General features: G+C 46.6%; 1 protein-coding gene across 4 annotated transcripts in view; it reads right to left on the reverse strand.

Annotated features, from left to right (window-relative positions):
- The window catches only part of LOXL2 (lysyl oxidase like 2), a 105,174-nt gene extending 77,953 nt beyond the window's left edge, over positions 1 to 27,221 (reverse strand). For 3 of the 4 annotated variants that reach the window (XR_014828318.1, XR_014828319.1, XM_021074114.2), the window contains exon 1: positions 26,881 to 27,221. The gene's annotated coding sequence lies outside the window, so the exon portion shown is untranslated. Of the gene's footprint in view, positions 1 to 26,528; positions 26,671 to 26,880 lie in introns of all 4 variants that reach the window. The other variant, XM_021074115.2, reaches the window with a different exon arrangement.
- Between the last annotated feature and the right edge of the window lie 707 nt (positions 27,222 to 27,928).

Here is a 27,928-nt window from a genome sequence, read left to right on the forward strand (position 1 = left end):
GTACTCTTTTCTATTACACATTAGCAAGTCTTAATAGTCTTAGCTGGGTGCACACTGTAGTCTTTACATAATCACCGTAAGAAGAGAACAAAAAGTAGAGTGAACAGACTAATAAAGGGGGAAAAGATGAAATTATTTTTAAAAACTCTGGTTAATCCAAAATGAGAGCAACAGAGCAGAGAAAAAGTTACATAGAATAGTTTTCATAATCTTTTTTTGGACTTTTCAGGGCCTGTACCACAGCTTAAGGCAACGCCAGATCCTTAACCCTCCGAACGAGGCTAGGGATCGAACCCAGGTCCTCGTGGATACTAGTCAGGTTCGTTAACCACTGAGCCATGATGGGAACTCCATTTTCCATAAATTTTTTAAAAATAGTAGGATGGAGGATTCAAACACAAATATATCAGTAATTACTTTAGATTAAAAAATACAGTCCAATGAAAAGACAAGGATTGTTGCAGTGGATTTAACAAAGCAACATTATTTGCGTTTCCTACAGAAGACACAGAGGTTTAAGGGAAAAGGATGGAAGAAGATTTACCATACACACATTAATCCCCAAAAGAGTTGGTACAAAGTCAGATAAAGTCAACGTTAAGACACAAAATATTACTAGAGACAAACATGGAAAGTTTATGATGATGAAAAAGTCAGTCCACCAGGAAGACATTAACTCTCCTCAATTTGTATTCTTGGACTCAGTATGTATGAAATAAATATGGATAGAATAACAGAAAAAAAAAAACAACAACTAGTCTGTAGTCATAGGAGAAGATTTTACACATCTATTGTCAGGAGAAGCAGACCAAAAATCCTAGCACTAAAGATGTGAACTAGAGGAGTACCCGCTGTGGCATAGTGGAAACAAATCCGACTATTATCCATGCGGGTTTGATCCCTGGCCTCGCTCAGGGGGTCAGGGACCAGGCATTGCTGTGAGCTGTGGTGTAAGTTGCAGGCGTGGCTTGGATCCTGCATTGTCGTGGCCGAGGTGTAGGCTGGCAGCTGTACCTCCAATTCGACCCTTAGCCTGGGAACTTCCATGCGCCACAGGTGTGGCCCTAAAAAGCAAAAAATAAGAAAAAAATAATAAAAGAAGGGAACTACATAATAAACAAACATGACCTAATTGACAAGTTTCAATCAACTGGACTCAATGAGTTTAGGAGACAGATTCGCTTCAAGTTCACTTGTAAGATTTACCCAAATGGACCCTAAGTTGGGTCATAAAGTAAGTCTCACCACATCTAATGAAATCTTACAGAATGTGTTATCTGAGTATAGAACCATTAAGCTATATACCAATCATAAAAGAATAACTAGAAAATCCCCCAATATTTGGAAATGATGTAAAAAGGTTAAAAAGTCTTGAATTTCCATTGAGGTCACAGTATTAAATCAATTTACTCATTCAGCAAACATTCACTGAGCTCTTGGTACACCTTAGGCCTCATGTGGTTAAAGCAGATGTGCTCTTGCTGTGGTTCTGATGGGTCCCGACAGGGCATTCACAGTCTAGCTTTCTGGTTTGCCAACAGGAGATCAGTGAATGTTCATGGATTAAACCACCTGGGCCAAGTGACCCTTTTTTTTTTTTGTCTTTTTGCCCTTTCTAGGGCCGCACCCACAGCACATGGAGCTTCCCAGATTAGGGGTCCAATCGGAGCTGTAGCTGCCAAGCCCACGCCAGAGCCACAGCAACGCGGGATCCGAGCCTTGTCTGCAACCTACACCACAGCTCACGGCAATGCTGGATCCTCAACCCACTGAGCAAGGCCAGGGATCGAACCCACAACCTCATGGTTCCTAGTCGGATCCGTTAACCACTGAGCCACGACAGAAACTCCAAGTGGCCTGATTTTGAATTCAAGAAGTTTATTCTCTTCTATCCAGCTTCTATTCTCATCTTGGAGAAATTTAAGACTGAAAGTTTATGACTTGCCAAAGGTTACACAGAGTGACAGAGCTAGAACCAGTGTGAAGCTAACATTATAGAGTGTTAGAGGCATTATAAAGCAAACACTATAATGCCTCTATAGGCAGGCACTGTGTATTAATCATGTCTTTTTCTTTTCTGCATTTCTGCTGTTTTGACATCTGGGGTTTTGGCCCACGCTGGAGAAAGACTACCCAGAAACTACTCTGGGTAATTCTTAGACATGATAAAGGACTTACTAACAAGTGTACTTTGTATTTTATTTATTTATTTTAGGGCTGCACCTGTGGCATACGGAAGTTCCCAGGGTAGGGGCTGAATCAGAGCTATAGCTGCCAGCCTACACCAGAGCCATAGCAACACCAAATCTGAGCCGTGCCTGTGACCTACACCGAAGTTCGTGGCAATGCCGTATCCTTAACCCACCGAGCAAGGCCAGGGATCGAACCCAAATCTTCATGGATGAGAGTCAGGTTCATAACCCATTGAACCACAATGGGAACTCCTACAAGTGTACTTTTTATAGTCATACTAGAGCTGTACCTTCCCAATTACCCTCTTTTTCAAGATCTCACACTCTGGGCCACTACTTCTTGCCCTCATCACTCCAGGATCAGGTACCAGACAACTAGAGATGGCCCTATGCCCCATAGCAAAGCTGAAATTATTCAACAAGCCCATCCTTAACCTGTTTAGCCTACTTACTATGAAAGTCAGTAAAGGCTCTTCTCCCCTCATTCCTTCTGATTTCGACCAACCCTGATGCTTCTCCATGTGGCCCTAGATGGCACGCCAGGCCTCCTGTTTCCAGGGATCTGAGACTATAACCTTCTTCCTCCATGACAGTCTTTTCTGTGACTGCATGTCTTGCCACACCTGATTAAAACCAATCCTGTGTACAATGTGCATTAAAATGCACAATGCTCAACATTTTGCTGTACTAATTCACTTAATGGGGCAAACACCGTTATTACCCTCAGAAGGAAAACAAGGCACAGAGAGCTTTGGCAAGTTGTCCCAGGTTGGGCTGTTGGTTAAGCAGCAAGGCAGGCTCTGAATGAGGGCAGTAGGCTGAGCTGTGTCCTTCTCCACTGTGTCCTAAGGGCTCCAGTCCAGCACTTTTGTACCATCCCCCAAGCTCCCCCTCACACGAGAGCTAAAGAGGCCTGCAGATTGTCTATTCGCATCTCAAAAAGAAATGGAAAAAATATGTGGTTCTGCACTTTTTAAAAAAGAAATCGTAATCTCTGGATTTGCATATCTATAAACTGCTCCACCCATCTTCTTGGATTCTCCATTTGTGGGAATGGCCAGTGTTCAACTCCTAAATCTTTCCTAGAAAAGTGCTCCTGAATTTTTTGCTTCTTTTGTGGGGCCTTCTACTCCCTACTCTGGGGGATTGTAAAATATTAGACCCAGATGCTTCTCTTTTCTCTTAAAAATAATGTCTACGGTTTTTAAAATGTTCTTTTCTGTCCCTTATTGCAAAAGTTGTACAAGCTGGTGATAAAAATCTGGAAAATGCAAACAAGTAAAAGGTAGAAGAGAATATGCAATACCCTTGGTAATCATTGTAAGCACCCCTTCCAGCCTTCTTTCTGTAGATACATACTTCCCCTTAAAAGTTGGAATACTTTTCTACATAGTGCTTTTTAAAGTGCTTTTCACATTTACTGGGATATTGCAGACACCATGCCTCATTAACTTTTACAAGATTTTCATTACACAGTATTCAGTCATATGGATGTACCATACCACTGAATAATCTTACCCGTAAATGTTTTACTGCTACACACATTGCTGAAGGGAATTCTCTTTGTAGCTAAAACTTTCCACAATCTTGGGATATATTTGTATCCCAAAATACATAAAATTGCTGGGTCAAAGGGCTGGTAAAAAGTGAATACTTTTGCAAAACAATATTAACTGCCCCAAGAAAGACTGTGCCAGGGTACCTCTCAACCTGCAGTATGTAGGTTTCCCTACAACCTCAAAATCCTAGCTCTGGCCATGCTTTCCAACTTTCTTCATCTGATAAGCCAAAAAAAAAAAAAAAAAAAGAGAAGGAGAGAAAAAAAGGTATTCTACTGTATGTCTTTCCCTTATTGCTCTGCAAAATTCATTTTTCACTTTGGCATCCATCCAGCCATCAGGAGGGAAAAATCGCCAACGTCCAAAGCAGAGCTTCCGAGGATGAGAGAAAATGCCCTGAAGCTCCCCCTCTGCCCGGCGGTGGGCTCCATTTTTCCACCTCTAAGGATCAGAGGCCTCGCCCGCTCCCTCCATGCGCCAGTTTTTGTTCTGCACTTGAACTCAGGTTCAGTCCCTTCTCCGCCCAAGATCCCAGCTGCTGGGGTCAAGGATGGCCTATAGAGGAATCTGTCCACGGGGGTCCCCCCTCCTTGTGGTTCCTGCTGCACCGCGTCACGTTACAAAGCTGTTGGCATCCTGCTGGTCCGGTTTTAAACGGAGCCCCATTGGGCGCGCGTAGAGAGGGCCGGCGGTGGGTCCAAGTCCCGGCAGCCGGGACAGGGACCAGCGCCCTTCCCGGGGGCGGGCGGGCGGCCGAGGGCTGGCAGCCTCTTCGGGGTCCCGCTGCAGAGCTACGCGCCGCAGCGCCAGGATCGGTCCCCCGCTCCCCGCCCTTCATAGCGCTACGGGCCGCGGCGGGGCGGGCAATCCTCGAGCCCAGGCAGCAGCCGCACGCGGCCCGCGGTGGGCAGCACACGTGAGCCCGTGGGGGCGTTTCGGGTGACCACTGTCCCCTAGAGGGGACCGCGCGCTGACTCGGCTGCCTGGCCTCCTCGCCCCGCCGCAGCCGTGCTGGAGCGGCGCCTGAAACCCCGCGGCCTCTCCGCGAACCAGGCCAGGTCAGCACGTGCCAGACTCCGTGGGAACGGATGTCCCCTCTCTGCTCACATTGCTCACGCGGACGGGGGGGGGGGGTGCGGTTGGATATCTGGGCCTAGCACGGTGCCTGGCACATGTCGGGCGCTTAATAAAAAGGGGTTGGACAATAACAGGGCACGTATTGCACAAAGCAGACCCTCCCTCATTCCTGGGCAGACTTACAGGGGCTGCATCCCTCCCTCTCTAAACCCTGGTCCAATATCAGTGGCCCTAACTCTGCTGCTAGATCTCAGTAATGCTACCTCTCAGGATCTTGCACTACTGTCAGCTGATGCTCTGCTGCTGAGCCCACACCAAACACTGCACTGGTCCCAGCCCTCCTGCCTCCGTTTGTGTGTGTGTGTGTTTACTCTGGGACCACCTTCTCCCAGGGCTGCTCCACCCTCACCCACTGGGCTCATCTGTTACTTGATATATGGCTCCATGGTTGTAAAATAAATTATACTCCCTTTTGTTGGCTGCCCCAAGGAATATGCAGTTTCCCAGCCAGAGATCAGATCCAAGCTGCAGTTGCAACCTACAGAGCAGATGCAGGAATGCTGGGTCCTTCACCCACTGTGCCAAGCCCGGGGATGGAACCTACATCCCAGCCCTCCAGAGACAGCACCAATCCTGCTGTGCCATAGCGGGCACTCCAAGTTCTACTCCTTGATCACAAGTCAAGGGGCTATTAAGATGAAGTGGATGCTGGTGGCCCCTGGCTCGCTCACCTTCCATTGTGTGGGTCCCTCTTGCTTCCTGGCAACCTTTCCTCCTGGTGTCTATTGGCCCCATTGGTTCCGTGCAGAGAAGACTGTTGGGCACCTTGGAATCAGAACATAAGGGTCTGAATCCTGGCTTTACTCCTTCCCAGCCCTACAGATTTGGGGGTATTGCCTTTCCTCTCCTGCTCATGGAAATAGCCTTCCTTGCAGGTGCGTGTGTGAGGATTAAATGGGATAACGTGGAACTCCCTGGCATACACCACTGATTCCTTCACATTCACTTTCTTCTTTCCCTCCTGCCACCTCCAAACAACCGACTGTGGAGCTCTGAGCCTTGTACTCAGTAGGCACGCAGCAAATATTTATTGAATGAATAAATATAAATTCCTATGCAAATCTTCACACCTTATCGAAACTGCCTTTTCTTTCTGACCTAATTGCATTGGAAAGCAAGTCAATAAATTCATCCCTTATGAATTTTTCACATTAAGAAATTAACACATCAAAGAATAAATTCACTACTTTTCTAAGAAGAGGCCCCGTCTATGTTTTAACAAGGAACTCCTAGATAAGAACTTTAATAGCCAAAATTTTCATATTGTGCAATGTTGGAAGTAAGGATAATTGGGTTTTTTGCGAGTGGGTGGACTTTCCCTGCGCCCTTCCAATCTGCTGACCCTGATGCCTCTGAAGTGCACTCTGTGTTGTAAAGGTGGAAGGCAGACCTGGGGATAATTTATGGGAAGATGCCCTGGGATCATTAAACCTCATCCCAGCACATAATCGATGCTTGTGTCTAGACAAGAGTCATGAGTTAAAAGGTTGAATGTGGGGAGTTCCTTCTGTGGCTCAGTGGAAATGCATCTGACTAGTATCGATGAGGACACAGGTTTGATTCCTGGCCCCACTCAGTGGGTTAAGGATCGGCATTGCCGTGAGCTGTGGTGTAGGTCACAGACAAAGCTCAGATCTGGCATTGCTGTGGCTGTGGTGTAGGCCAGCAGCTACAGCTCTGATTCAACACCTAGCCTGGGAACCTCCGTATGCCACAGAGGTGGCCCTAAAAAGCAAAAAAAAAAAAAGAAAGAAAAAAAGGTTGGATGTGAGAGAGGCAGATTGAGACATGATGCCATCCCAACACGCTGATGTCTGGGGAAATGTGCCATCTCACGGCACACACCAGATTGCCCCCAAAAGGATGAGCTTCTAAATCTGTGCTGGACTCTGATGCCCTAAGGGCCCATCTTGGTCAGAGGCAGTGAGAGGGGAGAACTGCTGCAGCTCAGAGGGGAGAACGGGACCCCTACAGTGTCCGCTGGGCCCACAGGGCAGACCAACAGGGATTCTTCAAATCCCACTTCCTCCTTGGACTTCTGCCCTCCTGGCTCACCTCCAACAATGCCTGCAGCTAAGCTCAGGAGGCTACAGGGGGTGGGGCATCTCCTCCTGCTGAATGTGTGAGGCTACCAGGCCACCCACTGCCATTTCCAAGTAGATGCTGGCCTCAGGGGGGCAGAAGGAAGGCTCCCAGGGCGAGAGGCTCTATCTTTTAGCATCACAGTATCTTGGAAGGTGCTGAGAGGCAAATGTGCCTTAACTTTGGGGATCTGATCATTTTATCCTGCATGGACTGGGGAGAGCCCTTCCACATAGCTCCCCCCACCTAGGGACCACATAGACTTCCTTATTGTCTGCCTACTTTGTGCAGGCACTTACCTCCCACCACCCCCCGCCCACCTTGTTCGAAAAGATTGACCTCTGCTTTTATACAGCAGCCTGGACACCTCCTGGGCTGGCGCTGAAACTGGGCTTCTGCTCAAGAGAAAGTTAGATTAAAAAAAAAAAAAACTTCTATTTATTGATTACATATTCTATGTCCATTACTGCGTGAAAAGTGCTTTACAGGTATGAACTCATTTAATCCTCTGGTTTAGTCTAGCGTTTCCCAATAGAAATGCTACACATGTGATTCAAGCCACATATGTAATTAAAACTTTTCTGGTAGCCACACTAAAAAAGTAAAATGAAATGGGAGAAATTAACATCGAAGATACATTTTGTTTAACCCAACATACCCCAAATATTATCACTTCCATATGGAATCAATTTAAAAACTACTAATGGGATACTTTGAGCTCTGTACTGAGTCTTTGAAATCTGGGCTATACTTTAACTGACAGAGTATCTCAACTTGGACTAGCACATTTCAAGTGCACAGTGGCCCCATATTGGATGGTACAGCTGCAGGCAGCCCTGTGAGACAGTTACTGTTAACCTCTGTGTTTCCCTTAGGGTAAACCAAGGGACAGGAAGACTATAGCTAAAAATAATCAAGTTGGGGAGTTCCCGTCGTGGCGCAGTGGTTAACGAATCCGACTAGGAACCATGAGGTTGCGGGTTCAGTCCCTACCCTTGCTCAGTGGGTTAACGATCCGGCGTTGCCGTGAGCTGTGGTGTAGGTTGCAGACTCGGCTCGGATCCCGTGTTGCTGTGGCTCTGGTATAGGCCAGCGGCTACAGCTGCGATTAGACCCCTAGCCTGGGAACCTCCATATGCCGCGGGAGCTGCCCAAAGAAATAGCAAAAAGACCAAAAAAAAAAAATCAAGTTGGGATTTGCACCCAGGCAGCCAGATACCAGAACTGATACCTTCCTTTACTAATTATTCTTATCTCTGTCTCTGGGACAAGCACACTCTGATTTATCAGGCATTGGCCAGGGACTAATTTCTTGAGAAGACTGCTTTGGATCAAAGGAGTTGAGCTTCATTCAGAAACCTACCAGGATCCAAAAGATTAAAAACAAAAGCAAAGAAAAGCTTCAATTTTAATTTGAATAAAACGAACAAGGAAACAAAACCAAACAAACTGAAGTGTGTTATATGGTAAACTCTCCCTTTACTCTTCTGGACACCTGATGACCTTTGCTTTGATGGAACTCACATTTCTCCTCTTCCCACCTGCTCTATCAGTCCTCAGCCGGATGGAGACAACGATCTGATAGCACAGTTGGGAGAGTTTTTAGACAATAGGGCGATCTATTCTCAGCATTCACCTGCAAACACCTCCAAGTCATCCACAGCCCAAGAGCCTACGCCAGGGAGGTTGCATCACGGAAACTCCGGGAACAACCTCTACTCTGAACACAAGCCAACTGGGTCAGCAGAACATTTCTGCAGTTGGTTCACACATACCAAACACAGTTCAGGTTTCGCCAGCCCTCTCCAGGAAAGGTCCACACGAGGAAGACCTACCTTGCAAAGTATTGTGTTAAACCACATCTGAATGAAATCCAGGAGCTACTGCAGCAGGTGGTCTCAATTCCTCACACAGTTTAGCTTAGCAGTGGCTCATCATCAGGGGGTCAAGGCAAGAAGCCCAAGACCCGCAGTACTGGACTAATGCGAATAAGCCAGCGGGTGCCAGAAGAAATCGGTGTCAACCGTGGCTTAGCAGAAAGCGGTGTCTCCCGGTACTTTCTCACTGGGCTCTTGGTTAAGCAACTGAGGACATTCTTGCCTTCAACTCAATCCATTTGAGAAGGAGTGCCTGTTGTGGCTCAGCGATTAACGAACCCCACTAGCATCCATGAGGACGCGGGTTCAATCCCTGGCTTCACTCAGTGGGTTAAGGATCCAGCGTTGCTGTGGCAGTGGTGTAGGCCAGCGGCTGTAGCTCTGATTGGACCCCTAGTCTGGAAACCTCCATATGCCTCAGCTGTGGCCCTAAAAAGACAAAAAGACCAAAAAAAAAAAAAAAAACAAAAACAACAACCCATTTGAGGATGCAAGCTCACACGGTTGATACCCATTTAAGATTTGCTGACAAGAGGGCTTGTGCCCCCAGGGGTGTCTGGGAGAGATGGGGAAAGAATTCTTTCACAGAACCAGGAATTAGAACCCAGGCGGTTCTGATAAACATCAGCCAGAATCCGCTCACCTTCCTTCCCTAGGGGCCTGGAACACTCTCTACACGCAGTGACCCTTTCAGGCAGCCTAAACATTCATCCTCCAGGAAAAATGGGCTGTACATGCCCCACCTCCCTATTGCCAGTAAGCAGCATGACCCAGTGGTTTAGAGTCACCCAAAACTGAGTTCAAATCCCTTTTCTACCACCTATTAGCTCCTATATGCATACTCAGGTTTTCTAAGTCTTAGTATTGCATCCATAAAATGGAAACAATATGTACTTAAAAGTAACTTTAAAAAAATTTTTTTTTGTCTTTTTTGCTATTTCTTGGGCTGCTCCTGCAGCATATGGAGGTTCCCAGGCTAGGGGCCGAATCAGAGCTGTAGCCGCCGGCCTATGCCAGAGCCATAGCAACGCAGGATCCGAGCTGCGTCTGCAACCTACACCACAGCTCATGGCAACGCCGGATCCTTAACCCACTGAGCAAGGGCAGGGATCGAACCCTCAACCTCATGGTTCCTAGTTGGATTCGTTAACCACTGCGCCACGACGGGAACTCCAAAAGTAAATTTTTAAAGGAAAAGCAAGAAACACTCTCATTTCAAAACTCTTAGAGAAATCAAAGGTCTTGTTTCTTAAGTTCCTGATCCATAGTAGGTGGTCCAAAAAAAAAAAAAAAAAATCAAGCAAAATATTTTAGTTCAAATAGGTGCTGCCTGGGTCAAGCTATTTAAGTACCAACTACCGTTTTGGTTGATGCTAAGATGTATTTAATTTTGATCTTCAGAGTTCCTCGAATGTTATTTGGGAAGTTGGGAACTCCCACGGGTGAGCGGAGGTAGTTTCTCCGGGATCCAGCTCTTGCAAGAACTTATTTGAAAACCAGAAAGAGACATTTGCTTCACAGAATACACAGTGTTGGAGAAAAACTTAGTTGCCTAAATCAAAAAGTGTGTTCACATCTAAGTAGGTGCTAAGTCGTGCCGAGCTCCATGGGACGGTGGGCCCCAGGGAGGCTGTGGTGCCTGCAAATAAGACTTTTTTTTTTTGGTCTTTTTTTGCTATTTCTTGGGCCGCTCCCGTGGCATATGGAGGTTCCCAGGCTGGGGGTCTAATCGGAGCCGTAGCCACTAGTCTACGCCAGAGCCACAGCAACGCGGGATCTGAGCTGCGTCTGCAACCTACACCACAGCTCACGGCAACGCCAGATCATTAACCCACTGAGCAAGGGCAGGGACCGAACCTGCAACCTCATGGTTCCTAGTCGGATTCGTTAACAACTGCGCCACGAGGGGAACTCCCAAATAAGACTTTTAAGCAGGGCTGAAATCAACCAGTGCTTCCTGGTCTTGCTGCAAGTTGGAGCTAAGGGCATGGTCCGAGGGAGAGAGAAAAGTTCTAAGCCTGGATCTTGCTCAGTTTTCTCAGTTCATCATGAACAGTGCTCCTTCAATTGTCTGATAAACTTCATTTGTTAGAGCACAGCTTTAGCTCCAAAACATATGTCCCCCCTGGAACTTTTCAGTACATTTTAGAAACACTGATTTCTATGATACTAAGAGTGGCGTTGTACTGATAATGGATGAATATTTGAAAATCCTTTACTTAATTTTTTTTTTTTTCTTTTTAGGCCCACACCAGTGGCATATGAAGGTTCCCGGGCTAGGGTCAAATCCAACAGCTGCCAGCCACAGCCTCAGCCACAGCAACGCAGGATCCCAGCCACGTCTGCGACCTACACCACAGCTCACGGCGATGGCCAGATCCTTATCCCACTGAGCGAGGTCAGGGGATCGAACCTGTGTCCTCATGGATGCTAGTCAAATTCGATAACCGCTGAACCATGATGGGAGCTCCTCCTTTACTTGATTTTGACCCAACATGTCTCCGAAAGGAAAAGAAGAAAATGTAAAACTGGAATTTACAGAGTCCTTTTCTTAGGCTGCTCTCTTGACAGTTGAATCATTCCGCCTAGGAAGGACCATCAAAGGCCTACTCCAAACAAGTCTGAGTCTCAAGATTTCCTTGGGGCCACTCAAATGTTTTCCTTCCCCCAAAAGCAACCCCATTCAAATGACTTCACCATCTGCCTAAGAAAAGGCAGTCTGTGTTGTAGAACCTGCGTACAACAACATTTTCTGAAAAGCCCAGTGGCTTTGGACTTGCCCAATGCATTCTTAAATAATAAGACCTTGGCCTCTTACCACTGACACCCAAGTGTCAAAAAATGCCCAATATGACCAACTATTTCCTAGTCAGTGACAAAGACATGCATAGATAAGGGGGGAACACATTATAAAAATTATATAGTGTTTGTGCATAGTGCATTTAGCTAAAAGCACTGCTTTTAACACCAGTCGATCTTAACTGCCCCCCTCCACCCACCCACCGATATGCCTATCTGGGCCACAGAACCTCCTAAAACAGGCCTCACTTGGGCTCCAGCTTTGCCTCATCCTTTTGGGGGTTCCTGGTAGGCAGGGAAATGATTCTGTTCCACCTCTTGTGCTCTGGATCCCCCAGTAATGGGCCGGTTGCTCCAAATGGGAAGCATCGCATTGGCAACGGTGCTATTCCCCCCGGGGCCGGGAGCAGGGGCCTTTGATGCAAAGGTCACTTACTCAGTGTCAGCCAATGGTGCAGTGGGGGAGCTCGGCTGGATTCTTTCCCCCACACAGAACGCTCCACCCGACCTCTCCAGATGTCAGCGGTGACATTCAGATCTGGGGTCAGGGTGGGATGGGGGGCCTCCATCAGACCCACCCCCTGCTGCCTGCCCCAGATTCCCTGCTCCACCAGCCGGAGTGATGAATAGTCCTCATTCATGGTTCCAGAGAGGCTACCCCAGCTGTGGTCGGATGCTGCCTCTGGCCCCACACGGAACACATTCCTTGGTGGAAGAAGGCTGTCTTGGGTGAAAGGGGGGGGGTGCTCTGAAAAGGAGGGAGGGGGGCGGAGACTAGGGGCTCTTTCTGCAGCACCTCAGACAAGAATGCGGACGCTGACATCAGGCTTGGCTAGGGCTGGTCCATTGGGCCCCTGGCCAAAGATTCCACCTCTATAGTCCTGTCTATTTCTGGGCACAAAGCAGGAATGGTCAGGGCTCAGTGAGATGGCCAGGAGGTAGGCACACAAAGCTGATTTTTTTTTTTTTTCAGCATTGAGAAAGAGGCCTTTGTCAGGCATAATTCGTTGTGACCGATTGGGGTTCCCCACAGCCACCTCTGATTCTGGGTAGAATCTCATTCTGACCAGGCTATTTCCTGGGGAGGATGAAGGTACAATTTCAAACACTTTACACAGTGCCTACTGGAGACGCTCAGACTGGATCAGAAGGCTAAAGCCAAATACACAGTGTCTGTAAGAGACACATTTTATCTCTACAGCCCAAGACCAGTGCTGCTGCTTGAAGGCAGAATAAACAGATGAAGGCAGGAGTGCCCATTGGGGTTAGCCACACCAAACCCCTAAAAAATGGAGATATGGTTTGATTACAGGATAACACATGGTAATTGAAAGAACGTGGTGCTGACAACTGAGAGTGGTCCCAGGTTCAAATCTGGTTTCTGCACATAGAGAAGGGTGTCAGGGTCTTAGTGGGTTATAGAAAAAGTATCAACTACCCAGGACAGTCAGTGACCGGCTCAGAGCGAATGGGTAATAAGTGGTAACTATTAAGAGTTTTTATAGGCAACAACCTGAAAAAATTTCAGGAGGGGTGTCACTTTACCCATCGACCACTCTTCTTAAAATTTTTTTAAAAAGTATAGTTGATTTACAATGTTCTGTCAATTTCTGCTGTACAGCAAAGTGACCCAGTCATATATATATATACACACATTATTTTTCTCATATTATCTTCTATCATGTTCTATCCCAGGTGACTGGATATAGTTCCCTGTGCTATGCAGCAGGATCTCCTTGCTTATCCACTCTAAGTGTAATAGTTTGCATCTACCAATGCTAAACTCCCAGTGCATCCCACTCCCTCCCCTACCCGCTTGGCAACCACAAGTCTGTTCTCTATGTCTGTGAGTCTGTTTCTATTCTGTAGACAGGATCATTTGTGAAATATTTTAGATTCCACATACAAGGGATATCATACGGTATTTGTCTTTTTTCTGACTGATATCACTTAGTATAAAACTCTCTAGTTGCATCCATGTTGCTGCAAATGACATTATTTTGTTCTTTTTTATGGCTGGGTAGTATTCCATTGTGTATATGTACCATATCTTCTTAATCCATTCATCTGCCCATGGACCACTCTTTTCGAGGCTCTTGTGTAACAGGTTTTCACCATCCTCCCCCCTCCTCCCACAGGCACTCTCAGAGTCCCTGTTTCCCAGAGCTAATAGTCAGCAGCCAAATTGGTCTGAATTTCTCTGCCACTTTGAAAGCAATACTAAAATCCATAAAAGGCAGGGAGGGGAGGAGAACAGAAGTCAGGGCCAGCATGGTGTGCTGACATGGCAGGCAAGCCAATCACTGCAAACAAACAAGTCTTGTTCCCAGGGCAGGAAGTATAGTTAGAGATGCAGCTACTACATGCAAATCTCTGGGGAGGGAGTGCTGAGGGCTGGTTCAGGCATGGACACTGAGCTAAAGAGGGGCCTGGACAGCTGCGGGTAAGCAAAGCATACTGGGTGTGGGGAGGGAGTTCTGGGATGGAAGGGGTGTACAAACCAGCTTTTCTAAGAGATGGAACCTCAAACCCACCAAGAAAGCCCCTTCTGAGCTCAGTTCCTAAGTTCCTTAGTTATCTTAGTTCCTCCCTAAGCCCTCCCTAGTTAGCTTCCTTCATGTAGCAGGGCGCACTAGTCACAGCAGGTTTCAACTTTGGCTTTGGACACCTTCTATGTCTCCAGAAGCGTTCCATCCAAGCAATGCAACCTGTATCAATGGTCAATTCTTCAGGCCTGAACCCCTTCGATGAGAAATGGATCCCAGAGCCCAAGGAAGGAAAGAGAAATTGGTATAGAGGCCACAGCCACATCCTAGGCTTATCTAGAAATGTCTGGCAAGACAGGGGAGGGTGGCAGGAGCTCACCTCTAAAGTTTGTTAAGCGCCTATGATCAGGGATTCTGCTGTTCATAGAGGCACTGGCCCCCTTCCAGAAGCCTGGTGAGTAATAGCAGCAGGTAGGCACTGCCACCTCACTGACCCTGGCCAGGCTCAGCTGCACAATGCCAGCCAGCACTGTGTCAAGATAATGACATCTGCAGAGTAGTGGCATACACACAGAGAGCTACAAGTTCTTGCTCTTACTGTGGCAGGCAGATTTTCTCAGCTACTTTTAGAGCTGATCAATGACTTTGGTGCTGATCCCGAGTCTTTTCCAGACCTCCTTCTGAGAATGATTCTAATACTCTGACTGCATCTCCAAGCATGGCACAGCTCCCACTGGCAATTACAGGATGCTTCCACTTTCTTTAGCATGACATCCCTTGGCTTCAACCCACAGCCCCAGGCTCTAGCCATACTGACCTAAGTGCAGGGGGTTCCCAGAAGGCACCCTGCTTCCACTCCACCCTGCTTTGGACTTGCTGCTCCCTGCTTTAGGACACCGCATGTCCACCTCTTGAACACCTACTCTGTGTTTAAGAATCTGCTTGTATGTATATCTAAAAAATCCCAAGGAATATACTGAAAGACTATTAGAACTGCTATAAGAATTCAGCAAGGTTATAGGATACAAGATCAATATACAGAAATAGCTGGTTTTTGTTTTTTTGTTTTTGGTCTTTTTAGGGCCAAACCCACAGCATATGGAGGTTCCCAGGCTAGGGGTCCAATCGGAGCTGTAGCTGCCAGCCTACACCACAGCCACAGCAACTTGGGATCTAAGCCGAGTCTGCAACCTAAGCCACAGCCCACGGCAAGAACAGATTCTTTTTTTTTTTTAATTGTATAGTTGATTTACAATGATGTGTTAATTTCTGCTGTACAGCAAAGTGACTCAGCTACATATTTATATAATCTTTTTCATAGCACAAAAACCATTCTTAACACCGGATCCTTAACCCGCTGAGGGAGGCCAGGGATCGAATCCACATCCTCATGGACATTAGTCGGGTCCGTTAACACTGAGCCACGACAGAAACATCAAATCAGCTGTTTGTATATGGCATCAAAGAACAATCCAAAAATGAAATTAAGAAAACAATGCCCCTTACAATAGCATCAAAAAGAATAGAGTACTTAGGAATAAGCTTAACAAAAGACATACAACATTTATGCCTCAGTGAACTGCAATACATTGTTGAAAGAAATTAAAGAGGATTTAAATTAATGAAAAAAAAATCCGTGTTCATGGATGGGAAGACTTAACATTGTTACGATGGGGACACAAACTGATCTATAGATTCATCATGATCCTTATCAGAATCCCAGCTGACTGTTTCATGGAAACTGACAAGCTGATTCTAAAATTAATATGGAGTTGTAAGAGACCCCAGAAGAGCCAAGACGGGTTCTGAGAATGAACAAAGTAGAAGGCTGCCAAAAAATACTACAGAGCAGTGGTAATCTAGACAGGGTAGTACTGGCCCAAGGACAGGCATATAGATCAGTGGAACAGAATCGAAAGTCCAGTAATAAATGCATACATCTATAATCAATTGATTTGGACAAGGGTACTGAGACCAGTCAATGGGGAAAGAATAGTCTCTTCAAACAAACAAACAAAAGTAATGTTGGAGTAACTGGAAAGCCACGTGGAAAGGAAAGAAGTTGGACCCTTTCCTTGCACCCTCTACAAAAATTAATTCAAAATGGATCAAAGGCCTAAAGCTAAAACTAAAACACTCTTTGGAGAAAACAAAAAGGTAACTACTCATGACTTTGGGTTTGGCAGTGTTTTCTTAGATATGACACCAAAGGCCCAGGCAACAAATTGAAAAATGTGTGTATAGTGAACTTCATAAAAATTAAAACCTTTTAGGAGCTCCCATGTGACACAGTGGGCTAAGGATCTGGCGTGGTCACCACAGTGACTTGGAACCAAAGTTCCATTCCGGACCCAGGGAACTTTCACATGCTGCTAGTGCCGCAAAAAAAAGAAAAAAAAAAAAAAGAGAGAGAGAGAGAGAGATTACAAACTTTTGTGCACCAAAAGACACTATCAGGATGCTTTATGAACCAGAGCAGCAGCAGTGGGGTTGGAAAAAAGGAAGCTGTATTGATCAACTTCTTATTGTACTGTTGTCCTAGCTGTCTCCCTCCTCATACTATGAATCCCCTGGAGGCCTCAGACATCTCTGGATCTCCTGTCACCAGCCCACAGAATAAATATTGAGTCAGTGTGATGTGAACTCAGGAAAAAAAATGAAGAATATGAAAAGACAACCCACAGAATGGGACAAAATATTTGTAAATCATATATCTGATAAAGGTCAAGTATACAGATCATCTTCAGCTCTTAAAATGCAACAACAGGAGTTCCCTTTGTGGCACAGCGGAAACAAATCCGACTAAGAACCATGAGGTTGTGGGTTCGATCCCTGGCCTAGCTCAGTGGGTTAAGGATCCGGCGTTGCCGTGAGCTGTGGTGCAGGTTGCAGACATGGCTTGGATCTGGAGTTGCTGTGGCTCTGGCGTAGGCTGATGGCTGCAGCTCCCTTTAAACCCCTACCCTGGGAGCCTCCATATGCTGCGGGTGTGGCCCTAGAAAAAGACAAAAAGACAAAAAAAAAAATTTGATAACGAAAAGACAAGCAATCCGATTTAAAAATGAGCAAAGAACTTGAAACAGACATTTGCTCAAAGAAGATACACAAATAACTGACAAGCCCATGAAATGATCAACAATATTAGTCATCAGGGAGATGCAAATCCAAACCATAAGGAGATAACACTGCACACCCGTGAGGATGCTATAATTTTTTTTTTAAGTGGGGAAAAGTAGGTGTTAGTGAAGATGTAGAGAGATGGGAACCCTCATACATTGCTGGATGGAATATAAAATGGAAAACAGTTTGGCAGTTCCCCCCAAAATTAAATAAAGTATTACCATATGATCTAGCAATTCCATTCCTACTTACATACCCAAGAGAATTGAAAACAGATGTTTGAACAGAAATTTGTACACAGATTCATAGCAGCACTGTTCCTAATCACCAGAAGGTAGAAACAACCCAAATGTCCATCAACAGTGAACAGATAAACAAAATGCAGTGTATCCCTACCATGGAATATTACTGGGTCATAAAAAGGAATGAAGGAGTTCCCTGGTAGCTCAGTGGTTCAAGATCTGGCATGGTCATTGCTGCAGCTCAGTTCACTACTGTGGTGCGAGTTCAATCCCTGGCCTGGGGAACTTCCACTTGCCGGGTACATCACCAAAAAAATGAATGAAGTGTGGATACACGCCACTACACAGATGAAGTTTCAAAATATGACAAGAGGTTGAAGAGGTCAGACAATCATATAATATGTGATTCCTTCATGTTAAATATCCAGAATTAGCAATATAGAGACAGAAAGGAGATTAGTGGCAACTTATGGAGGGGGATGGAGGAGGGGAGGAGAAGGAGGGGACGGCTAAAGCACACAGGTTGCTCTTAGTGATGGTTGTACACATCTGTGAATATACCAAAATCCATGGGCTTGAATGATTTAAATCGTTGAATTGTATGGTATGTGAATTATGCCTCAATGAAGCTGTTGCAAAAACAATTCACTTAAATGGCACTTCGGTTTAGTAGTATCTATTTACTAAGCATCTGTTACGCGGCAAGCAGTGTGTTAGGTGCTAGGACTCAAAGATGAATGTGCCACGGGTTCTGCGCTCGAGGAGATCCCAGGATATCTAGAGAAGCATATGAGTACAGAAATAGCTACAGAAATAGAACTGTGAAAATAAACTCAAAATGGATGAAAGACCTAGATATAAGACCAGACACTATAAAACTCTCAGAGGAAAACATTAGGCCAAACACTCTCTGACATAAATGACAGCAACATCTTCTCAGATCCACCTCTTAGAGTATTGACAGTAAAAACAAAAATAAACAAATGGGACATAATCAAACTGAAAAGTTTCTGCACAGCAAAGGAAACCCTAAACAAAATGAAAAGACAACCCACAGAATGGGAGAAAGTTTTTGCAAATGAATCAACTGACAAGGGATTAATCTCCAAAATTTATAAACACCTTCTGCAGCTCCATACCAAAAAAAAACAAACAACCCCATCAAAAAATGGGCAGAAGATCTAAACAGACAGTTCTTCAAAGAAGACATACAGATGGCCAAAAAACACATGAGAAGATGTTCAACATCACTCATGATTAGAGAAATGCAAATCAAAACTACTATGAGGTACCACCTTACACCAGCCAGAAGGGCCATCATCAAAAAGTCTACAAACAATAAGTGCTGGAGAGGGTGTGGAGAAAAAGGAACACTAGTACACTGTTGGTGGGATTGTAAATTGGTGCAACCACTGTGGAAACCAGTATGGAGATGCCTCAGAAAACTAAACATGGAACTACCATTTGATCCAGCAATCCCACTCCTGGGCATCTATCCAGAGAAAACCATGACTTGAAAAGACACATGTACGCCAATGTTCACTGCAGCACTATTTGCAAAGCCAAGACATGGAAACAACCTAAATGTCCATTGACAGAGGAGTGGATCAAGAAGATGTGGTCCATATACACAATGGAATATTACTCAGCCATTAAAAGGAACGAAATACCAGCATTTTTAACAACATGGATGGACCTAGAAACTATCATCCTAAGTGAAGTCAGCCATACAATGAGACGCCAACATCAAATGCTTTCACTGACATGTGGAATCTGAAAAAAGTACAGACTGAACTTCTTTGCAGAACAGATGCTGACTCACAGACATTGAAAAACTTATGGTCTCCGGAGGAGACAGTTTGGGGGGTGGGGGGATGTGCTTGGTTTATGGGATGGAAATCCTGTGAAATTGGATTGTTATGATCATAAATTATACAACTACAGATGTGATAAATTCATTTGAGCAGTAAAAAAAAAAAAAAAAGAAAGAAAGAAAGAAATAGAACTGTGATTACAACTGGAGAGGAGGAACAGGGAAAACTTTAGACAGGCAACATCGGAGCAGGCTGTGAAGACAGGTATGAGTTTGACAGGCCAATTGTGGGGAAGGGAGCGCATTCCCAGCGGGTCTGAACTAACACAGAGGGTTACGAGAGGGAAAGGGAAAGGAGGCTGGATAGGAAATGAGCAACTCTCTCCAGGTGAAGGAGATGCCGGGGTACCATCAGGTTGGGGTAACAGATGACCTAGGGGGTTGATGGTGGGATGGAGGGGTGGGCATGGCTAGAGCAGCAGGAAGCAAAAACACCTGGGGAATATGTGTAAGAAAAGTAACAGGGTCACTGAGCAGGATTAGAGACCTCACAGTGTTTCACTGATGTCTACATTTTTACTTCTTCTTTCTTTCAAATGCGTTACCTTTACTTATTTGTTTTTATCTTTTTAGGGCCGCATGGGTGGCATATGCAGGTTCCCAGGCTAGAAGTCGAATCAAACCTGTAGCTGCTGCCCTACGCCCCAGCCACAGCAGCATCTGCGACCTACACCACAACTCACAGCAACGCCGGATCCTTAACCCACTGAGTGAGGCCAGGGATTGAACCTGCGTCCTCATGGATACTAGTCAAATCTGTTTCCACTGTGCCACAATGGGAACTCTCATTTTTTTCTTCTGAAATCATTAAAATGGTCCTAAAATTACCTTTAGCAGTGTGCTCTCAGACAGAGCACCTGAATTCAAAGTAAATGTTTTTTAAAATTATTCTTATAATTTGGTTTTCAGCATGCGAGAGCAATTCCAGATCACCTGATGGAAAGTCTGTCTTTCTTTGTGTGTTGCCACAGGCCCAAACGCCACACATTCTTTGGCTCTCCTCTCAGGCTGCTGCTGGCAGCTGGGCGCCCTGGGGTTGGTTGCCAGGAATCAGAATATTATTCTTGACTGATGATTTTTTTTTGGACACACCCATGGCATATGGAAGTTTCCAGGCCAGGGATCGAATCCAAGCCACAAATGTGACCTATACCACAGCTGCAGCAACCCAGATCCTTAACCCAGTGTGTCACAGTGGGGACTCCTGATAATTTATTTTTAAATGCACATGTCAGATAATCATGTCTTACTCATTTTTATCTCCTATGGAGACTGGCAGAGTGTCTGGCACATAGAAAGCCACTAATCATTTTAGTTAAGAAGAGAGAGGACTAGGTGGGAAGGGAAAGAGGAAGGAAGGAAGGCAGGACTCAGCCATGAATTTTTCACTCATGGCTTAAAACTCATGACCTAGGAGTTCCCTGGTGGCTCAGCAGGTTAAAGATCTGGCATTGTCACTGCTGTGGCTCATGTCACTGCTGTGGTATAGGTTCGATCTCTGGCCCTGGGAACTTCTGCATGCCTCAGCTGAGGCCAAAAATAAAATTAAAATAAATAAATACATACATACAAATAAAACACATGATCTAGCAGAAGCTGACAAAACAGTAGGTGTTCTCCAGGTGGACACAAATCCCTCTTGGCCCAGGTAGAGCCTGGGAGAATGATACTCAGTGCGGATGTTCTAATTCAACCGCAACTGCAAAGCCCGAGTGTTCTGTATTATTCTCCCTAGACATTTTAAGGAAAGAAGTTCCTTAAATCTCCCAACCAATCTTGCCACCTCTCAGATTATAAACTGTGTTTCTCAAACATCTCTTCTAAACTGGCTCCTAAACAAACAAACAAAACAACGGAGTTTCTGTCGTGATTCAGTGGTTAACGAATCCGACTAGGAACCATGAGGTTGCGGATTCAATCCCTGGCCTCACTCAGTGGGTTAAGGATCCGGCGTTGCCGTGAGCTGTGATGTAGGTCACAGATGCAGCTCAGATCCCATCTTGCTGTGGCTGTGGCGTAGGCCGGCCAGGCCGGGGGTCTAACAGTTTCAGTTAGACCCCTGGCCTGGGAACCTCCATATGCTGAGGGTGGGGCCCTAGAAAAGACAAAAAGACCAAAAAAATTAAAAGATAAAACAAAATAAGCTGACTTCTGGTAAAGAAGATAAACAATCAGGTGGCTACAGCTCTGATTTGACCCCTAGCCTGGGAACCAACAATATGCCGCAGGTGTGGCCCTAAAAAGCAAAAAAAAAAATCCAGCTAAAATGGGTATTTGTACAACTACATTCATGGTGGCGTTATTCCAATAATCAAAAGTGGAAGCAACCCAAGTGTCCAGGGACAGAAGAATGGATAAACGAAAACCTGATATAAACAAACAATGGCATATTATTCAGCCTTAAAAAGGAAGAAAATTCTGACACGTGCCACAACTTGGAGACAATACGATGAAACTCGAAGACAATGTCAAGAGAAATAAGCAGGTCACAAAAAGACAAGTACTGTATGATTCCACTTATACGAGGTATTGAGAGTAATCAAAGTCATAGAGACATGGAGGTTGCCGGGTTATGGGAGAATGGGGAGTCAGTGTTTAAGGGGTACAGAGTTTCATTTTTGAAAGTTTAAAAAATTCTGGAATGGATGGTGGTGATGGTTGTAAAAAAATGTGACTTTATGTCACATCACTGAACTGTACACTTTAAAATGGTGAGTTTTATGTTATGTCTATTTTCCCACAATAAAAACAAACCCCAAAGTTCATCCCGTTGTATACTTAGGATTGGTGCCATTTTAACTTACATCTGCTATTCTTGGGAAGGGGGCCACTTAAATAAGGTACTTTACTCAAATGTATCTTCGTGTTTGTTTTAGAAGAGCTTTGCATTTCTCTTTAGAAAATATAGGTCATGAGTCATGCAGCATTCTGGAAAGCTGTGCTAAGTTTATCTCAGGACATCAATGGCACCCTGGGACAAGGCTCGGGGAGGAGAGGGGGGCAGTTTATGGATCCAAGTTCTAGAAGTCAGTACAAAGAAACTGAGCAAACTAAGTTGTTCACAAGTCATTGACAAACGTTGTCTTCTCATGAACCATTTGCTTTATAGGAAAGCAGCACTATTTTCTCAGAAGATGCTTTTAGCATCATGCTGGCAACATATCAAGGACATATGGGAACTGTTACCACGGGGTAGTCCTGGGGCCAGCTGTGTCTGCTCTGCTCATCTGACAGAGATTCCAACAAGAAAAAAGCTAAAAAGAACATGCCTCAGCATTCCTATACAATATAACATTATAACATAATACTGAAGGTGTTTCAAGGGAAGGGATCTAGAAGCCTTGGACAAGGCCTTACTCTGATCCTAATCACATCCTCATTATCTGCCGATTTGCCACACACACATTTATCAGGGTCTATTGTTTCTGCCAAAGGAAATGCAAGAGAGTTTTTACAACTCTGGACAGACATCTTATCTAAACTGTCACCATCTTGCTTTATCACCCTCAAACAAGTGCCTATTCTGCAAGGCTGGTTCTGTTACCTAAAGATGTCTCGAAGGCAGGTAGGGGGTGGGGACTGAGCAGCCCACCTGGCCGGGCTGGGCTCCCTGCCTAGTATACGTACCTTCTGCAGGAGGATGGCTGGAATTACTAGGATGAGAAGGTCTGAAGACTCGCTTCAACCTAGACATGAGGTTGAGTAGTGCATCACTGAGGACCTGTCTCTGGGTATCAGCTTGGCTCTCCCTTTGGTGGCCTACGATTGCTAGTCCTGCTGGTTCTGTGGGTCTGGAACAGGGCAAGCTGTGGCCACTTCATTTGAAGCCTCATGGCCCCAGAGTCCAGAGGGCAGGTGGGTCTCCAAGACACTGTCATGCAGACTGACCACAAGAGCCTTCTCCAGAGGGACATGAACAATAGTCATTATAAGCTGTTCTTCTGAACACAGGCAGCCCCAGGGGAGGGAAACTATTCCTCCTAAAGCTCCCAAAACTGCAAAAGGAAGAAAGCCAGGGTAACTGCTGATGTGGAATCACCTAGAAATTCTTCCCCCATGGAGACAGGCATTGAGGGGGAAGAGAATTCATGGCTGCCAGAGGGCAGTGTGGTTACAGGGTAAGGCTTTGCCCCTTTTGAGTCCCTAGGGTTAGGTAATGGGATAGGAGCAACCAGTGTCTCTGTCCCTAACTGGCTGCTTTGTGGAAGGTCTGTTCATTCGATGTCCATTTCAGGACAATGAGCAGGCCAGCAGAAAAATTTAGGAGTCAAGAAACAAGAGGTTTCATTTTCCCACACAGCCAGCCAAGGAAGGAGAATTTCACTTCACGAGTCTCGTTAATAAGATGTAAAAATGACTTAGTTGTCGCCGCATTCCAAAGCAAATAAACACAAGCAGTGAACAGGCTAAAAGCAAAATGTTCTGGTGTTCTACAGCCTCATCGGCCAAGAGCAGAATAAATGAGTTGTCTGTAAATGAAGGACTTCGAGGGGAACCTCTCCTCTGCCATAGAATTTAGCAGCCTCCAACTAAAGATGCCCGCTGCCAAAATATTTGGGCAGTGATCAGTGAGGGGTAATTGTTCTCAATGAGATTTCTTCCTGAGGCCTTTGCCTCTTCCAGGAATTTCCACTCCAGTCATTTCACTCACCCTACTTTCAGAACTAGGAGCCAGAGGGTGGGGACTGGATGGTGGCTCCTAGTCCAGAGAGGGCCACCCTGTGTGAAGTGCTTTCATACACTTTTATAAGCTTGGAAATATGCCCAGGCTTCCTGCCTTTGCAGCTGATCTATCTCCAGGACCAAATGGCCAATCACTAAATATTTACACTGGGATTTCTGATAGCAGGTGTATAGGAAGTGATAAGCCCAGGATGAAGCCAGAGCCAAGACGAATGCATCACAGAACAGCTGATATTCTGTGAGCAGCCCTGAGAAACAGAACCACTGATGCCCAGGAAATAGGAGACTGGGTCAGGCCCTGGCTCCACCAGTGGCCCGCTGTGCCATCTGGACAGCTTATCTGTTGGCCAATTTATGCAACTGTAAAATCAATTCAATAAAACCCACCTCACTCTTTAGTGGGAAGTTGTAAGACTCAAATAACACAGTGGATAGAAAAGTGGCTTGAAAGGAATGACATATAATATACACCTAAATTATGAAAATCAACAGAACTCAGGTCAACCGTAAAGAAAACATTTTGGGGGACAACCAAGGAAAATTTGAATACGGACTGGGTATTAGATGATGCCAAAGAATTATCATTAATTTCATTAGTTATAGTAATGGCATAATGGGTATTTAATATTTTTAAAGATTGCATTGAAATACATAAGAGTGAAGTGATTTTATGTCTGGGATTTGCTTTAAAAATACCTCAGTGAAAAAGTAATAAGAAAAGGAGAGTTTGCAAGTCTGGCCAAAAGTCAATAATGTTGAAGCTGTGTGAGAAGTACATGGGTGCCTTTTCCCTACCATCATCCGTATTTGAAATTTTTCAGAATAAAAAAATGATTTTTAAATAAACAGGGCAGAATTTTCCAGGACACTACACAGCACCATTAGCGGTCACTTCCAGATGCACAGAAAACCTATCTTATTCACAAGGCCCTTGCACACTGGTCATCCAGAGGTGAGAGGACAAGGACTTGGGAAAAGGCCAAGAGAAACCAGGCAAAGAGCTCAGCTCTCAAGGAGGTAGATGGACGCATCTAGGCAGAATCTCTTGTCTGCCATACACCAAATGTCAGCCAACCTGCAACATCAAGTGGATGCTTTGTCTCCAGACCTAAGTTTGCTATTCACCTTTGCCATTTAATGGCTAAATGACCTCAGACCAATTCAAATTTCAACACAAAGTCAAACAGATGCCGGTCGCAGGGCACATAGACACCGCTGAGACTCAATGCCCTTGGGCCCCAAGAGCCACCAGGGGCCAATGGCATGCAAGCATTTTGCCACGGGTTTGATGGTCATTCCAAGGACAGATCCTAAGGGCCAGGAAGGGGAAGAGGACAAAAGGAGGAGGGAGATGAGTAACTGAGCTCAGGCAGGGTCCAGGGAGTCAGTCGTTCATCGGGAACTGACCACGGAATTGAGCACTTCGTCTTCGTCCTAAGCCCCATCTTGACCAATAAGTATACAATACACCATAAATAACTAAATCATTCCACAAGGGTGACAAATGGCCTTTTGCGGGTCCCAGACAGGCTAGAGGTGGGGGTAAGGATGGGGCCTGGAGTAAGGGATATAGGTCGAGTCTCCACACTGACTACGCAGCAGCTTGAGCATCAGCACTTTTCCTTTTCTGCAAAAAGAATCGATTGGACTGATCTGAACATCTCCACAGTTCTGAGATTTCAGGAGATGAAATTAGTTCGGGGGTATGTTTCTAACTTTCATTCCTATCACAGGGCCCGAAGTTTCCCAGCTTCGAGAAGTTCAGTCCCCCTCCCCCACAGCGTGTCGCCGCCTCGCCTCGCTCCACCCAGGCTGGGCTTTGGTGGTCTTTCCCGGTTCGGGTGAGGGATGACGACGAAGAGGAAGGCATCTCGCCGGTTTCTTCCAATCATATTTATTCCGGCGCTGATTTACAGCGACACCTCCGGCGGGCAGCTACTTCAGAGCGTTCCAGAAGGTGTGGGCTGGGGGGCGGGGGCAGGAGCGTGGTGTCCAAAGCGCCTGCGTAAAACTTGGGGGCACTGAGGACAGAGGGAGTATCCGCACACCACCAGGATGAGCCCCAGGGTGATCCTGCACGTACGACCCATGGGTTCGCCTGTGCTGGTTCTTTCCTATTCCAGGGCCTCCCAGTGACTACGGCGGGAGAGGTTTCCTGGAACCCGGACGAGCCAAGAATGAATACCTCGGGTGCGGACCTCGTCGCTCAGCGCACAGGACTCAGGGCGCTCCTGCGCTCAGCCGAGGCTTTCTCGGGAGAAAACTGACTCCAGGCTGGGGGCTCTAGAGCTACCAGGCTCAGCCCCATGCCCCCTACCCCGCCCCGCCAACCCCAGCCCTGTGCGCTCCACATCCCCAAAGCCACAGCCCCGGGGACACTCCAGGGCGGCCCCCATCCCCGCGCGCGCTCCACACCTCAAAAGCCAGAAGTCCGGGCACCAGCGCAGCCCCCAGGGTCCCGCGCTCCTAGGCACCTACCGCGCACCGAGTCTCTCCTGGCTCTATCCTGCCTGGTCGCAGGAGCCCCTGGCGAGCAACGAACCAAGCGCCCTGCTCCCTGGGGCGCGCCTGCTGCGTCGGCTCGCAGAGTTCAGGCGAGGTGGGGCTGGGTGAGTCCGCCCTAGTCGGAGCAGGACCCGTTAGCCTGCACGTCCTCGTCTCTCCAAACATGAAGCCCTCCCTCTGGATGCCCGCCGCTCGAGTCCTGGGAACCCCAAGCAAGGCTGAGAGGGGGGCCCCGAGGGGAGCGGAGCCTGGAGACCCCACCAGGACGCCCTGGCTTTCCCGAGAACCGCCATGGAGAGAGGGGACGCGCAGGCAGCGCTCTTACTTGGCAGCAGAAGTGCGCGCTGGCTCGGCTGGGGCCAGGCTTTCCACAGCGGCCCCTCTCCTGCGCCCGGCGCCGCGGAGCCCACTATCCGAACAGAGCGGACGAGCCGAAACTTCCGGCCGTTGGAAAAAGCGAGCTCCCAGTTTTAGGAAGACGAGCGCCGGAGTAGCGCTTTTCCCGGTACTTTTAACCAGCGCCCCACAGCAAACCCCTCCCCGGACCCACCCCCTTCCCTAAAGGCGGCCACCGCCGCAGGCCCGGCCTCCTGCCCCTTTTGTTCCGCGGGGGAAGCCGCCCGCCAATGGGGCAGCCCTTCCCAGGCTCTTCTCGCCCAGGTTTCCGGAGCCTGAGTAGCTAGGGAGCGGACTTTTCCTCTGGGAGATTCTTCCACACTCCAACCCCCTACCCCCCGCCTAGATCCTGGAATTTAACTCTTTGTGGTCCTAATCCACCAGCATTCGGGTCCGTGCCTAATCCATCTTCCTATCCAGAACCCGGCACTTTCTGGCACGTAGTAGACGCTCAATAAAAACTGATGAATGAAAGACTTCAGAAACTTTCCTCCATCTCTGCTGGGTTTCTCCTCTCTGGAGGAAGCAGTTTCCGAAGGTGATTGCAAAGAGCCCCCTTTCTTCCAGCAGATCACATCTTCGGCCTCAGCCAAAATTCTTTCTCCTCTGAGGATCAGTTTTCTCCTTTGTAATTAAAGGCTTTGGACTCAGTGACCTCTAAGGTCCGTCCCCACACCCGAGGGCCAGGATTAGCAAGCCTGGGCTAAGGGCGCATATTGTGCAGAAGGATCTCCATGCCTGGTTCTGAGGCTCACACTAGGGGCAAAGTGAGGGGGTGCTGCGGGCTGGGGGCATCCTCTGAGGAGATTGCCGGACCTCTTAAGCAAGAACAAGGTTTGGCTGGGCAGGAGGCAGCCAGCTGCAAAACAAGGCACCCATCTGTGGGATGTCTATGCAGACAGAACCCAGAAGAGGACTTCCATTAAGGGTGGTGATCCTCCTCCAGGTCCTTAGTACTCTCTGCCCATTCGGGTCCC

This window comes from Sus scrofa, chromosome 14, assembly GCF_054392235.1.
Source record: "Sus scrofa isolate SSC_HxYL_T2T_F1_AM1 chromosome 14, Sscrofa_HxYL_maternal_Yorkshire_Landrace_v2.0, whole genome shotgun sequence".
Taxonomy (NCBI): domain Eukaryota; kingdom Metazoa; phylum Chordata; class Mammalia; order Artiodactyla; family Suidae; genus Sus; species Sus scrofa.